The sequence below is a fragment of the Gymnoscopelus braueri genome (assembly GCF_963280865.1).
Source record: "Gymnoscopelus braueri genome assembly, chromosome: 10".
Taxonomy (NCBI): Eukaryota; Metazoa; Chordata; class Actinopteri; order Myctophiformes; family Myctophidae; genus Gymnoscopelus; species Gymnoscopelus braueri.
Window position 1 is genome coordinate 11730313 of NC_137611.1, and position 15842 is coordinate 11746154.

The window sequence follows — 15842 nt, forward strand, 5'->3', positions numbered from 1 at the left end:
TACTTCAGAGCTTCAAAGAAGCGTATCTGCTAAGTTTCCTCATTTCAGTCAGTGAATCAAAAAATAAATAAACACGCATATTATTATTACTTATATTATTAAGTACACAGTAATTGGATGTAACACACCAATGTCATAAACCGACACTGGCGTGCTCTTGGTGACACCGCCGGTGCATTACCTGTTTCTAAGGGCAGAGTGAAACTGGGTAGACTGTGCCCCACGCCAGTGATCGCCACCGCCATGACCTCGTACTTTGTCCCGCAGGGCAGCGCCGTCAGCTCACAGGAAGTGGACTGCGAGTGGCAGGAGTGCGAGTCGGTGCGCCCGGTGGCGGTGATGGTGTAGTTCGTCGGTGCAGAGTTGGGGTTGGTGAAGAGGACCGTGACGCTGGTCAAGGCGGTGGTCAAGTCCGTCTGGGTCACCTTTATGATCTCCGGAGCACATGGAGCTGCAGAACCACAAAAACACACGGAACATGAATGACCTGACGAAGATGAGTTGACGTCGAAACGTTGTCACTCTGTTTGCCTGCACCCTGTGAATAAAAAGGCTTTAATTGTCCGAGTTTGCTCCATAGTGCCTTCCTTCTACACATATCAGTCCTGAGATGCACCGGACCAGCCTGAATTTGGCTTGAGGCGTGGTGGAACCCCTTTGTACACGGAACATGAAGTTCTTGTCAAATTGTAGACATTAGGTGTCAGAAATTATGGTATTGCAGCAATTAACTCTTACACACACACACACACACACACACACACACACACACACACACACACACACACACACACACACACACACACACACACACACACACACACACACACACACACACACACACACACACACACACACACAAACACACACTCACACACACATGCTGCTGTATGCATGCACGCACACAAACACGCATACACACACATCTACTATATAATGTTCAAGTTATGGCAGGCAGTGTGCAGATATGCCCAAAAATGGCCGGGACATTTGGGTCAACACAATATCCCCATCAACGACGGGCAGGTATGGACATGCCCGACGTCGGCACAAATCAGCATGTCACATGCCCATATATGATAGATATATGGGCATGGGCATACTGTATATGAGATACCCACGGGTGTGAGTGCCCAGATTAGGCCCATATGGAGATCCCTGCCATAAGCACATATACATCGACGATGTTGTTTCTTTTTAAATGATGTATTTATTTATTTACAGGTATACTGTATACTAGGTAGATAAACAATAGGTGTCAATGATTGTACCTGTCTCTTGTGTGTGTGGTGTACAGGTGAGGTTGCAGCCCCTCAACTCGCTGCAGGGCGTGACCACCACAGAATAAAGGGTGTTGCATTGCAGGTCGGACAGCGCACACACTGGCGCCGTGTCGTTACAATGGATGACATCATTGGTCTGTGCCGCCGTGGTCTCGTACAGTTCGGCTCCTCGTACCGGCTGCCACGTGATCTCCAGCGTCTCGGTGGAAGCCAGCATGACCATGACATCCTCTGGACAGCAGGGAACTGGGGACGAGAGGGAGACAGATGAGACAGTTTTATTAACAGAATTCTGAGAATCCATGTCTCTCCTTCAAAATAATAAATATTAATAAATTAATTAATACATTTAAAAATGTATAAATGTACAAATGTTTAAATGTACAAATAAAAAAATGAATTTTTAAAAAAATGAACATTTAAAAAAATTGAAAATAAAAAAAATTAAAAGAATTTAAAGAATTTAAAAAAAAATAAATAAAAAACAAAACAAAAAAAACGTTTTACAAAATAAAAAGAATAGCAAAAGAAATTGCAGATTTACAAGTTCATATTTGCTATGAACTCAACTATTTGCTGTTTGTTGTATGAGCCCTATATAATGTAAGTGGTTAAGAAAATGCGTGCGTGCGTGCGTGCGTGCGTGCGTGCGTGCGTGCGTGCGTGCGTGCGTGCGTGCGTGCGTGCGTGCGTGCGTGCGTGTGTGCGTGTGCACAGAAGTCCTACTGGTGGTGTAGTTGAGCACTTTGCCCTGGGGGCTGGACCCGGCCTCGTTGTAGGCGAAGATGGTGGTCAGGAAGGTGTAGCCACAGATGCAGGGGAACTGGCAGGACACGTCGGTGGTGTTGCAGTGCTCCTCGGCGCCGTCGTCCCTCTTGATGAACGCCACGTAGAAGTCGGCCAGCGAGACGTTGCTCCACGCCACCCTGCAGCTGCCTGGCTCGTTCTCCTGCACCCAGATATCCATCGGGGCGCACGGAACTGAAAGAGGGGTTCAGAAACGGCAACAATAAGTATTGGGCATGAAATATACTACTGTATACTATGCATGCAGCATATAAGTCCTACGGTAGAATCCTTTAGTGTTTACTTGTGTTTAAAGAGTGTACAAATCCAGCCTAATCAGGTCGATTTGGACCCTTACGATGTGGACCCTTAAGGAAGGGTCCATTTGGTTACTTTTGTACACTGTTAAATGTACTGTATACACCTAAGGATTTTACTGTCTATACTGCGGAGGGATACATTTCACACACCAACAAAAATAGAGAGAGATTTTTCTATCTGGAAATACATTTTCATAAATAAAATGTTGATATATTCTGGCCCCTCAAAATGTGTCATCCCATATTTGGCCATTGTTGTATGTGGTGCAACAAGAGAATAGTGTTTTTAACTGTATGGTGATGACTCTCAAATGAGAGTTTGTGCCTCATAGGCATGCAGTGCTTGGGGTCCGGGGCGGGGACCCCCAGGGGTACTTGAGGGGGTTCCAGGGGGTCCCCAGCTAAATGACTGATAGGAACCAAAGGGACCCTTACTGGTCTGTACCTCTGAGTGTGTACAACGGACGGGTCCATTTGGTTCCATTTGCACACCCTCAGAGTTAAGGGGGTCAGTGGCCATGATGCATACCAGACCGGGGGTCCGGGTCCTTAATTTAAATTTAAAAAATTGAGAATCACTGAACTCACATGTATCGATGTCCCTCGGTTCAGAGGGGCTACTGGGTCCGGCTTCGTTCTCGGCGGTCACAGAGATAGAATGGACCTGTCCACACTCCAGAGGGGAGATGATGCAGTAAGTATCCATGGTGGAGCAGTTCTGGCCGTTGTTGGAAAAGACAACGTAGCTGTTGGCACCGGTACTGCGGTCCCAGTACACGGACATCTCCTGACCCCGGCCAAACGAGTCCGAAAAAATGATCTCGGGTGAAGACGGGCTTGGAGGACCTGGACCAAGGAATGGAGATACAAGGCTATTAAGACCGCATCAGTTGATTCAGAACGCTGCTGCTCACTTATACCAAGAAAGTGGATCATGATTTTGGAGATTGATTTGTTTTTTAATCAATTTATTTTATTATTTCAAATTAAAAACAGATCATTATCATGTTAAAATGTGAAAAGTTACAAGATGTTTTTGAAGTTATAACAAGATATTTTGATGTTATAATGACACATTTTAGCATAAACATGTAGGGACAGAGAATAGATAAGATAAGTAGATACGTTTCTTGTATCTTTTTTTCTGCCATGCAGCAATACGCTTCCGTACCAACGCCTAAGTAGTAAAAAAATTGGTATATATAATGTCACGCTTGTTGGAGTTTTGTTTCTGCAGACCACGGTGTCTCTTGTCATAATGGGGCCATGCTTACGTGTGACCTGGCACTCTGTGATGTCGTCTCCGGTGCGTCCTTCGGCGTCCCAGGCGGTGGTCTTGATGCAGTATGTTTCCCCGGCCTCCAGCTCCTCGATCAGCACCGTCTGCTCGGTGGTGTTGAGTATGGTGCGGTTGTCTGTGCCCTGCTGGATGATGCTGAGGGTGTACTGGACCGCGTGCTCCACGGGGGACCAGCTCACCACGATGGAGTCGTTGCTTGGGGAGGATGTGACCACCCGCGGAGCCACCACCACTATGGACACACAGGCACAGGGGATTCGAGAAGAGAGCAAAGGATCAGCCAATAGGTACAGTATAGGTGGCTGGTTCGTGGATTCTGGGGACCCCATGGGGTCCTTGAGGGGCTAAATGATCGATAGTTACAGTAGGAACCAAAAATGTAGCCTTATGGGCTTGTAACAAATGGAACCGAATGGAGGGTCCATTTGGTTTCATTTGTTAAATTAACACTGAGGATTGTACAGGGTAGATTGGGGTCCCAGAGATATATTATTTTTTATCAAATGGGGGTCTGTGGTGTAATACATATCAAACTGAGGGTCTGTGAAATTAAAAAGGTTCTCAAAGGGTGCAGGTGTCCTTGAGAACAGGAGTGGGTGTCCCCCAGCTAAATTATATAATCAGGAGCCAAATAGAGCCTTATTTGTATGCTCTCTGTGGGGTCGGCGGTCTATAATGCATATCAAACTGGGGGTTATTGAGAATCACTGCAGTATTAGGTGGTTGTTGTGGAGATGCCGGGGGTGATGGAAAAATTTGCCAAATAATTTACAATATGGACAGACATACCATTCTCTGCCTTCCATAACCAACCCCCTCCCCCCCTCCGTTTATTTTAATTTTTTTGAAAGAAGTGTGAAATAATGATGGATTTTTAAGAGATTGCATTACATCGACTTCTCCTTCGGGAGAGGAGACAACCTAGTTCTCATGGTTTTCCCTTTCATATTCGGAGAATGGCAAAGCGCAGAGAGATGGATACAGTTTCCAACCGAGCCTGTTTCGCTACCTAAAGTCAACACTCCTGACAATGGGATGGTCAAATGACACTCCAGTGTGACCGGTGGAGTTAGGTAGGAGGCTATTGTCCTCTGGCAACAACAACAGGGACTCTGCCGTTTCAGCCATAAACTGATTGCCATCTTAAGTAAACCATTTTTAATCTTCCATCGTCTGAGCCAGTGTAAACGATGGGAGAGGTCCATTGTGTGTATTCTTCTGCATCGCAGATTGAAAACTTTGTTGTTTTGCTCATATCCATTGTTTGCGCCCAACAAAGTGCATCATTCAGAGGCCCTACGCCGCACACCGGAGCAGGTGCAGGGATGGTGCTGTATTATGTACAGTGTATATGACTTAGGCCAGTGGTTCTCAAAGTGGGGTCCAATTAGTTATTTTACACATTTTGTGGGCTTCCCCAGCAAAGTGAATTAATACATAGCATCAAAATCTACATCGACCATTTGAAAATAGCCGATCACAGCTTGTAGATCTGCTACTGTCATTTTAACGAAACAAATCTTGTATGGGAGGTCCCTGGCACAACATATTCAGATGGGGGTCTGTGGCCAAATGCACAATAATTTGAGGGTCCCTGAGATGACATTTTTTGAGAACCACTGACTTAGTCCTAGAAGAGTCTCGAGCGCAGAAGTGTGTGACCAAAGCTATTGATCAAAGCCGTTTTTACTTTAGTTTGGCTGTGACATACTGTAACCGTCCAGGTGACTGTCCAAATGGAGCTTCATGGGCCAGTAACTCTGAGAGTGCACAAATGGAACCAAATGGACCCGGAAGGGTCCATTTGTTTCCATTTGTTCACTCTCAGAGTTAAAATAACACTGAGGAGTTTACAGTGTAGACTGGGATCCCATCAAAAAGAGGGGTCCGCAGCCTATTGTAATTCAAACGAGGGGTCCTTGAAATGTAAACGGTTGAGAGAATCACTGGTCCAGGACCAGGTGACTCGGGTCTGGAGTTTACCTGTCCTGGCCTCGACGGTGTACGACGGCTGGCTGCGCCCGCCGACGTTGACCGACATGACGCTGAGGGTGTAGTCCGTGTAGGGCTGGAGCTGCAGCACCGTGCTCGGCGAGCCAGACACTGCCGTCTCCGAGAAGAAGCCCAGCGCGACGTTCTCCGCCCTCAGGATGTAGCTGGACGCCCCCGACACCTCGGTGAACTCCACGGTGATGCTGTCGCTCTGCTTGGAGTAGACCTGCTCGATGGTGGGGATCTCGGGGGCTGGAGAGAGAGAGCGGAGAGACACAATGACTCTCTCGAACGTAAATCTATACTGGTTCTTCTAAAGACTGATGTATATACTGGACAATGGATACTACCGGTTATTGAAAGTTATTGTTATATAATTACGTAGAGTTTGGAAACAACTGACAAGAAACGAACAAAGTCTTTGTCAACTAAGACCAAATCGACCGATTCATCGATGAATGAACACTCTGGGTTTTAAGGACGTGGCGTATCACTGGGTCACCGGCAGATGTCCCGAAGCTTTACCAGCTTTACAAGCTTTACCAGAAGTAATAGAGACTTTTTTTTATTGTTTGAGGTGTTTTGATGTTTGATGATTTGATGACAATTGATAACATACTGTTATTCAATGATTTTTTTCTAATACAACTTGAACTTGAACTTGAATATCTGTCCTGACCTGTGGTCTGCTCTGTCTCGGCACTGCTCAGCACGAGGCCGTCATCCATGGCCTCCACCTGCATGGTGTACACCGTGTCGGGGACCAGGGGGGTGACGGAGCCCATCACCGTGGTGCCGGCGAACAGAGCAAACACCTGTCTGTCTTCGGGAGAGTTCTTGGGCGTCGCCGTGACCTTGTAGGAGCTGGCGCCCGTTTGCCCGCTCCACCGCACTGTCATACTCTTAGATGTCACCGTGTACACTGATACGGTGAGGTCTGAGGGACAGATGAGAGGAAACATGTGATGTGTAATCAGACCCCCTGTGCGGGGGAAACCTTTTTTTCCACTGTTAACCACTTTTTGTCTCACCTGTGCTGAACCACTTTTAACCTGCCGCCCCTAATTTGGTCTTTATATCAATAATTTTACAAAAATGACAATAATTTGTTTGAGATGAGAATTTAAAAAAATCTTAATTTTCAATAAAAATGGTCAAGATAGCAATTTTGGTCAAGTATAAACTAGGGATTATGTGATTACTGTTAGAGGTATATATGTATAGGTGGCATTTCAGCACACATACTGTACTAAACTATACAAAAAACAAATGTTGGCCACCAACACAAATACGTAATGAAAAATACTTGATGTTTAAATTTTTACTTCAACAAAATGTGTAAAATAACAAATTGATTAAATAATCACTTTATCCAAAAAGTGTAAAGATATATTTCAAATGCAGTTGTACTGTACAGAGCGTCAGCTTGGGCTTGGTCATGCATTGTCCTGCTGAGGAAAAGGTAAAAGAGGTTTATTTACCAAGACTTTGAGTATCAGCGTAAGGGATCTGAAAGGGAAAGAGAAAACAAATGAAAGCGGTAAATTACTGGACAAAGAGAGAGAGAGAGAAACAAGGGGGGATGTTTTCTAGACAAGGACATAATTCCAGTGTGTGGCGGGCTGTAGGTATTTCACATTATATCCTGAGGCAAATTATCCCCTAGTATCATATTCTCAGGCAGCAGGCAGCACATTAGCTTCACTCAACACAGATTTCAGCGCTGGTCAGTGCAGGTATTTCTTTCAGGTCGGAATGAATTTGTCTATTGAGCTAAGGTTGGGCATGCCACATGCACTTGTTGAAAGCAATGATACTCAAAAGAGGCTGTGTATTATTACCAAAGTCCTCCCTTCATATTCTGCCCTCTCGGTACCGTGTACAGTACACCAACAATAGGAAACGTGTAAATTATGAGGGAAAACATTTTTTAAAAGTATATAGCCACTACTTCTCACAACAATGTCAACTACATGTTTTTTAAAGGTTTAAGAAAATAAAGAATCTTAAAGTGAGAAAATGATATCAGCTTACCTGTGTCAAGCCCAGTAAAAGCAGGAGTTTTATCATATTTAAATGTGTTGATAGCATCTTTTTCTTTTTCTGGAGAGCTGCTGCCTGGAGGCTAGGTTTATGTTAACTATGTCTTCAGGGTAGCGGCTCAGGCTTAAATTTAACTTTTTTTTCCTCCCTCTTATGAATCTACAGGTCCTTTATTGTTTCAGCGAATACCAGAAGAGCCCAGAGGCTTAACTCCTCCCCCTGGGGCCATTTGTGTAGCCAATCAGAGCAAGATTATGAATTTGTCTCACCTGTACTGAACTGACTGGTACAGTTAGGCACTAGGCAGGTATAAGGCTTACAAATTAGCAAGCTTTACCTGTCATAAATAAGAACATAATTGGATTATATTTTTTTACATTTTTGTTTTTACCATTGTAACAACTCTGTTGTGTTTGCTTGCTCTATGCTTTTATTGATAAATGATGTGTTTTCAGTTGTTTCTTTTGCTATTACATAAAAGTAAATCTTAACCACTGAAGCTCCATTTCAGAAATAGCAAAAGTAGCCAATCTACAAGCTTACAACATGTTGCATCGCCGCCTATAATGACCAAAATAGGAACGCCAGGCTCAAAGCGGTTAAGTCACTTGTCCCGTTACAATAAGGAAAACAGAATGAAATATTCCCCTGATATCATTTCCAGCCTTTGAGCCAGGGTTGTTTTCCCACTAAAGCCTATAATTTGTTCTCTTCATAGTGCGACAGAGTATAAATTAATAAGCTTAATACAACCTCTAGGCTACCAACGTTTCGATGGAGAAATGTGCAGCCTCACACCTCCATAAAAGACATGACTTGATACGGTTGGCATGACCTATTTCTGTTATGCCTTGAAGTGAACCTTTTATGCCCTCCCTGAGGTTGTGCCCAATTGATATTTGATTTCTCCAGGTTGAAAATGATGATGTTATCGCATGCGATAGCTGAAACCACTTTTTAATTAATTAATCATTTATGCCCTCATTCTATCACCCATTTGAAGAAAGACAAATAGATATATTAGATCACCAAAAGCACTTCTGCAATTGAATAAATGTAGCCTACGTATTATGTCTTGGGTTGGATGTGTAAATGATGTATCTTTTACCGTCAATGCTCTATATCAATTGCAACCGATGGCTCTTAAGGCTTCTTCCCCAGCACGACATACTGTATTGTTAATACCTAGCCTCACTTTCACCACACCTTAGTAACTAATAAAAAGAATACCTCTGTATATAGAAATTACATCACAACTTGCAATGAACGACTGTAAAGTTACATAAGCACACGTGATGTTGACCGTACTGTGAAACTGTCCGTAACCCTATCTACTGTACAGGGAATTAAGTGAATGCTATTCAACAGAATAGAGTCCAGTGTACGTAACAGTGTCAGTTGTTTAGGTAGAACTAACAAAAGGTACTGTAGCCCGTGTTTCAAAGTCATGCCCCCCCCCCCCCTTCCTGGTGTGAGTGTCACACACTTGTACTATTAGTGATGGGCCGGGTGGTCCCCAGAGGACCACCGTCACACAAACCTGTATTGTGTGACCCCAGACTAAAAGGAGAAATTTGATCAAATTCAAGTTGAAAAGGCACTGCTTACCTCGGACCATCCCGTGCTTGTATAATCACACTCACACTTTGACAGGCAGCACAATACAGTAGATAGGGACAAGGTACATTTTCCATTGTTCATGCACTTTTGTTATCATATTTCGTTGTACTGCAGTATGTCTAAATGCTATTGTTCTTTTACAAGAAATAATCAATGATACATATACTGTAAACTAGAAAGGGGCATTCTACAGTCAGAGACTGAGGGCCTATCTTCGCCAGGCTGGCCTACCCAGGGCTGTGTAAGTTGTGGGTTGCAGCCGTCAAGACCTGAGGAAGATGCAGGGGAAATAGCATTTCTATGACATACGGTTTAACTCCTCACATTTGGATCCTCCCCTATTGGCGGAAGTGAAAACGATTTTGCAGGTGCCCTCTATAGATGCCCAACAACATTATGATTCCAATTTGGAAAATCAAAAAGCTGTTTGTACAACCGATGGTTCTAGTTATAGGCCAAAATGTAAAGTGGACTGGTATACCGCCATGACACTGATTTGAAAAAATCACACCCAATGTGAAGAGAGTGGTGCTTTTCATGAGTTCATTTCGTTAGTTACTTTTTACAGACTTTGATGACTTCAAAGTATTTTTACAAATTTTAAGTACTTTAAAATGTTTTTATTGATTTTTACGTGTTTTTACTCATTGTAACATCTTTTAAGTATTTTTACTCATTTAAAGTATTTTTACTCATTTAAAGTATTTTTACTCAGTTTAGGAACTTTAAAGTATCTTTACTAATATTTAAGTATTTTGACTCATTTTAAGTATTTTTACTCATTAAGTATTTTTACTCAAAAGTGTGTGTTGTGTGTGAGTGTGTGTGTGCGTGTGTGTGTGTGTATAATTAGTGTAACTGGTTGCATCTTTGTGTTGCAATCAGCCGCAGCTGTTGAGGCTGTGCTCAAACATACAGAGAGGCTCATACGGACGGACGGACGGACACACAGACACACACACACCAGGACAAAGTCACTCCTTGGAGTGGCTAGCACCACTCAAAAATGTGGGGTGGGGTGTCTTCCTCTGCCTAACTATCAAGTATGGTGATTGTAAATCCACATGGTTTCTGAGATTAACTCTAGACAAACAGGCACATACACGCACGCACGCACGCACACACACACACACACACACAATGTGCGTTCCACGAGTGTGGAGAGGACATTGCTTTCCTTTACAGACCCTTCTAAATTTTGAATTAGACATAGATATTGTCTGTTGCTCGGTGTTTTAAATGTGCAGGTGTATATTTATCTATTGTCTTGTCTTGAATGTATGCATTGAGCAAAACAATTTCCCCTTGTAGAAAATGAAAATAAAAGGACATAACTATAGCATCCACGGCACGTGCGCTCGCGCGCGCACACACACACACACACACACACACACACACACAGCGTAGCACTGTGGTCAACAGGCTCAGCATACATACATACAGTGCATCAGCAGGTGCATTCTATTCTGTATGTTATGACTGCACCTGTCCCTCACTCTCTCATTCTCCGTCCCTTGCCTTCAGCCTGGCGAAAAAAGAAAAAAAAAAGCTTTACAATGATCATAAGGACTGTGTAAACACCTGTGCCCCATTTATTGCAACTAAAGTTTTCCATCAGGAATAAGCTTTAGTTTCTTTCAGGAAGGACCCATGGGCACATGAATACAGGACTACAGTAACGTAACGTTAGATTGTGTTGCTGTGCAGGACGAAGCCCACAGGGATTCAGAGCTGTACCGTTGTTCCTGATGACTAAACATTGAATCATTACCAGCCAGAGGCCAGGGCTCACAATGGATGGTTTGCCAGACCAGAAATGCAAAAAGTAGAAAAGCTAATAGTTTTCATTTCAGGAGTAGTTGCAAGGCATTGTTGAATATGATAAAATATCTTTGGACCTGAATAAGGCATTTGATACAGGACATTTAAAAATCAAACGCCACAAATGCTGCAGGTGTACAGTACCACTTAGAATTCATACCTCTTTGACTGGATCTCTGTATTAAGTTAGACACAAATCACTTGCTATTATCACTTGTTGATGTTATTATGCCCACACGGTAAAGAGCTGTCATTGTTTATCCGTTTGTAACTCAAAGTGCAGGTACAAACAGATCTTGTGACAGTGTGAACGTTTTTGTTATCCTGATACAGCTAACGCTATGGTTAGTCAATTCATTGCTGCCGTGGCAGAGAAAGACAACACCAAAAGTCAGCAACCTGCATTTTCTGAGGAGGTTGAGAAGCAACAACAATACGGTATAAACTGATTATGTTTGCCCACTGCTCCAGCATGGGACAGGGACCTGAAGCACGGCCTGTCAGCTCAGATAGAGCAAAGCGCACCTGGAAAATCACCACTGGCAGGACATATGCAATATTCCATTTGCAGAAGAAGCACAGTACTGGATCACTTCGCTTAAAGGGATAGTTCACCCCAAAATGACTTTTTTTCCCTATCGATTACTCACCCCATGGAGACTTGAATTCAAAGATATTTTTTAGTTTTTGTTGCATTCCTAAGCCAAAAATGTGATGACCGGCAGTGGCTGCGGTAGGAGACACAAAGGAGACTCTCCATGAATTCAAGTCTACGGGGTGTGTAATCGATAGAAAAAAAGTCATTTTGGGGGTGAACTATCCTTTTGAATGCACCGTTTAAATACTAGAGCGTATATATACTGTATGTGTGTGCGTGCATGCATTTATGTGTGTGGAACTTACCGGATACCATAGGCGGGCTGTAGCACTGGATATGAGCACCGGACAACGAACATAAACCATAGGTACTGCAGTGCAGGAGCTTACACTGTGTAGGGACTTTACCTTTGGGCCTTCTGGTTCTGAAGGGGGGCCTCGGGGGGCCTTCAGAAACCTGGCAACTCTCCACCAGAACCCAATCAGCAAACCAGTAGTACTAGCACTCAAACTCAGATCCCCACAAATTTGAGGTGAAAGATATACAGACCATTCATCCCATTCCAAGCAAGACTTTTAAAGGCCAGTTTAGAATAGAATCTACATTTTAAACATTATTGTATAGGCTATATATGTGTATACGGTGTATTGTGATTTTATCTTGTAGATACTATAAATATTCAGTTTTATAAACCATGTAGGCCCACCACTTAAGCCCTACTTACTTTGTCACATGATGAATACTCACTGAATATATTATATATCTACTTGTTGTGAGCTTTTAGATCGGCAATTTTCAGCATTTTGGAAATTGTTTGAAAATGTTTTTATAAATCTTTGCAAGCAACCCCTTGCACACAGTCATATTATTTTTTATTTTCATCGAACCTGAAATGTGTTTAAAACAGATTGAACAATCAGACCAAATGGTCTTTACAGTTCAGATTTTGTCGTATGACAAGTATATACAATTTATGGCTATATGACATGCCCAAAATAGGTTTAAAAAAAAGTGGTTAAATAAGCCTTTTGAGGCTGGGCTGGATTCTTTCATTTGGAATCACACAGCTGAAGGCTATTAGCACTTCCGCTTTGACCTCTTTTATGCAGTGAGGTGACGGGTCCCCCTCCAGAAAACTTCACATTACAATAGGCTCTTGCTCATGTACTTGTACACCCCCCCCCCCCCCCACACACACACACACACACACACACACACACACACACACAGAGACAGAGAGAGAGAGAGAGAGAGAGAGAGAGAGAGAGAGGATGTGCCAGTTGATGAAAATCTCAAAAGCCCACAGCTAAGATTATAGGACAGAGTCAGTTCACACCTTTGCAGTGTGGTATCAATGTTGTTCAGGGATTATGGGTAATCTGGCAAACTATGTAAGATCTAACCAACCAGTTATATGTTATGCGCAAAAAAAGGCAAGTTATACAATAAAATATGTTATTATAAAAGACAACAACTAAAAGTATTCAATAATGTTAGTCTGTTGCTAACTGTAGATATCTTTTTGCAGTTTGTATGTTAAAGCAACACTATGTAACTTTTTGCAACAATAAATGGTAAATGGTGCATTTATATAGCGCTTTTATCCAAAGCACTTTACATAGATTGTGCATTACATTCACTCATTCACACACACACCGATGGCGGAGGAAACCATGCAAGGCACCAACCTGCTCTTCGGGAGCCCTGAGCCACTGCCACCCCAGTCACCCTTCCATAAATGTATCCATACGTTTCCTAGGGCGTTGTGGGCATCACTTCCTGTCGACTTGATCAGGTATCAGGGATCAAATCGACAGGAAGTGATGCCCACAACGCCCTAGGAAACTTGTGGATAGACTCCCTGGGGTGCTAGGAGCTTGACTGTATTACTATGTATAGGGGAGACAATGGAGCCCGATTCACTAAGCAGTATACGCCCCTATTTTTAGAACGTAAAGGAATTTACACAACTTCCCACATTCTTTTATTGTCGGTGAATTTTGTGGGCGGGCCGCTCTTTCTCATGTCTGCTCGGAGGCAGACTTATGTGGGACCAAAGCTTGCGTATGTCATTAGAATGCCTTATTCTTCATACAAAATCAATTGCAATAGTGCCAAATCTCAAATAAAATATTTATGCCCAACATTTGTCAACACATGTAAAAAAAATAAAGAAAAAATATGTCAACGATCTATTGCTTGGATGCATGTTATAGACATGATGCAAAATCAACCGATTTTTATTTCCATGAGTTTCATCCTGGCATTCGCCAAGGCACCAAGGCAGAACTGCCAGTCAAAGTGAAGACTGGCGAATCAGAGCGTGTGATAATGTGTAGTTCCTTGTGGAAGTTAATGATGTTTAGAGAGGTCTTACAGAACTGATACTATAGCAACATACGTTTCTCAGAAAACTGTTAGGATTTAGAAGACATGTGCAGAATCAGCCTCGGGTCTTAATGGGTTAAGTATAGAGTGTCAAATAACCCTATGTACGTCAAGACACATTTTCACAAATATTCTCGTCCCTAAACAATCATGTAGATGAGAGGTTTTCAAAGTGGAAGGCGGGCCTGCCCAGGGGGGCTGAGCTCCACAGTTTCAGTGGAGGCTCAGTGAATGGAAGAGAAAAAAATATATATTGCATTACATTAGTTACCAAAAGGAGAACATGTGTGTGATTTGGTTAAAGAGACAGTTCAGAGATACAGTGCTTTGGGGGAATTTTTAAACGATTTTCTGCCAGGGACCCCCATAATTTTGTCAACTTCTGCCAACATTAGCTCCGTCGTGTGTGAGTTGTGAAAACCGGAGGGGGCCTAGTATAGAGCCCTGGGACTCCGGTCAACAAAGTATAGGGTTTAAAATGTATTTAATTCAGGTTCAGAGATAAAGGCCAATAAATATAATTGGTGTGCAATGTTTTGATAGTCTAATGGGTTTACTAAAATCTGTATGGGATTTGAGTTGTCTAGACTCTAGGGTAGAGTTATGTTGCAAAACAGCTTTTACATTTTGAAAATAGCTCCATCGATCAAACGAGAAGGTTTGCACAAACCTCAGCTCGGCATTGATGATTGGTGATGACTTAAACAACTTTCAACATGACATCCCTATTTTGGGCTTGTCATCATAGGCTAAAGGTTTCAAAAATAGCTAAAACCTACAAGCTCACAACAATTTTTGCTTAATCGTTGTATGAAGTATATAGAGCTTAATAGGTGGTTAATGAGTGTGGGTGGTGTATGTGTGTGTGAGAGAGCAAGAGAGAGAGAGAGATGGGAGAGAGAAAGAGAGGCAGAAAGGGGGGAGTGCATTCATTGGCCTATAAGAACCTGGTACAGTAGCAGGTGTTCTGCGGTGTGCGGTCCTTCTGATCGGCCTAGAGCTACAGTATAAGTGAACATCCAGTTCCTTCACCTGTTCCTCCAACAATCAGACTGAAGAGTTCAGGAATGTTCTTTTGGAATCACCTTCTTGTTTGAGCCCTGCTGGCAGTACAACACCGCAACCCAACACCCCACAACAAGTGAGGCACCACCAGCCTCAGTGGACAGTGACAGGGCCACAATGGCATCCGATAGAAACTCAACGAGCAGCGGGTTTTTGTTACGAACCCCCACAGGCCAGCGGGGGGGCCGGGCATGAGAGGCGTCGAATGTGCAAATTAGCCAAGAGGACAAAAGGTGATACTCGCCCTCAGAATGGACCGACAGGGATTTTCCAGTAATGTAATATTGGCTATAGATGGCCTAGTTTTTAACTGATCTAAACTGAATCGCCTTTGCCCTGTGGTTGATTGATTGACTGTGTGTGTGTGTGTGTGTGTGTGTGTGTGTGTGTGTGTGTGTGTGTGTGTGTGTGTGTGTGTGTGTGTGTGTGTGTGTGTGCGGGATGACAGGTGCACTTACCACCAGGGGCATTATATTGAAACATACAGAACAGAATGCACCTGCTGATGTACTGTATGTGCTGAGCCTGTAGACCACAGTGCTACGCTGACGCCCCCTAGTGCAGTGATTCTTCTGAAACCTTTTTTATTTAAAGAGCCCCCAGTTTGACATGCATTATCACGAACC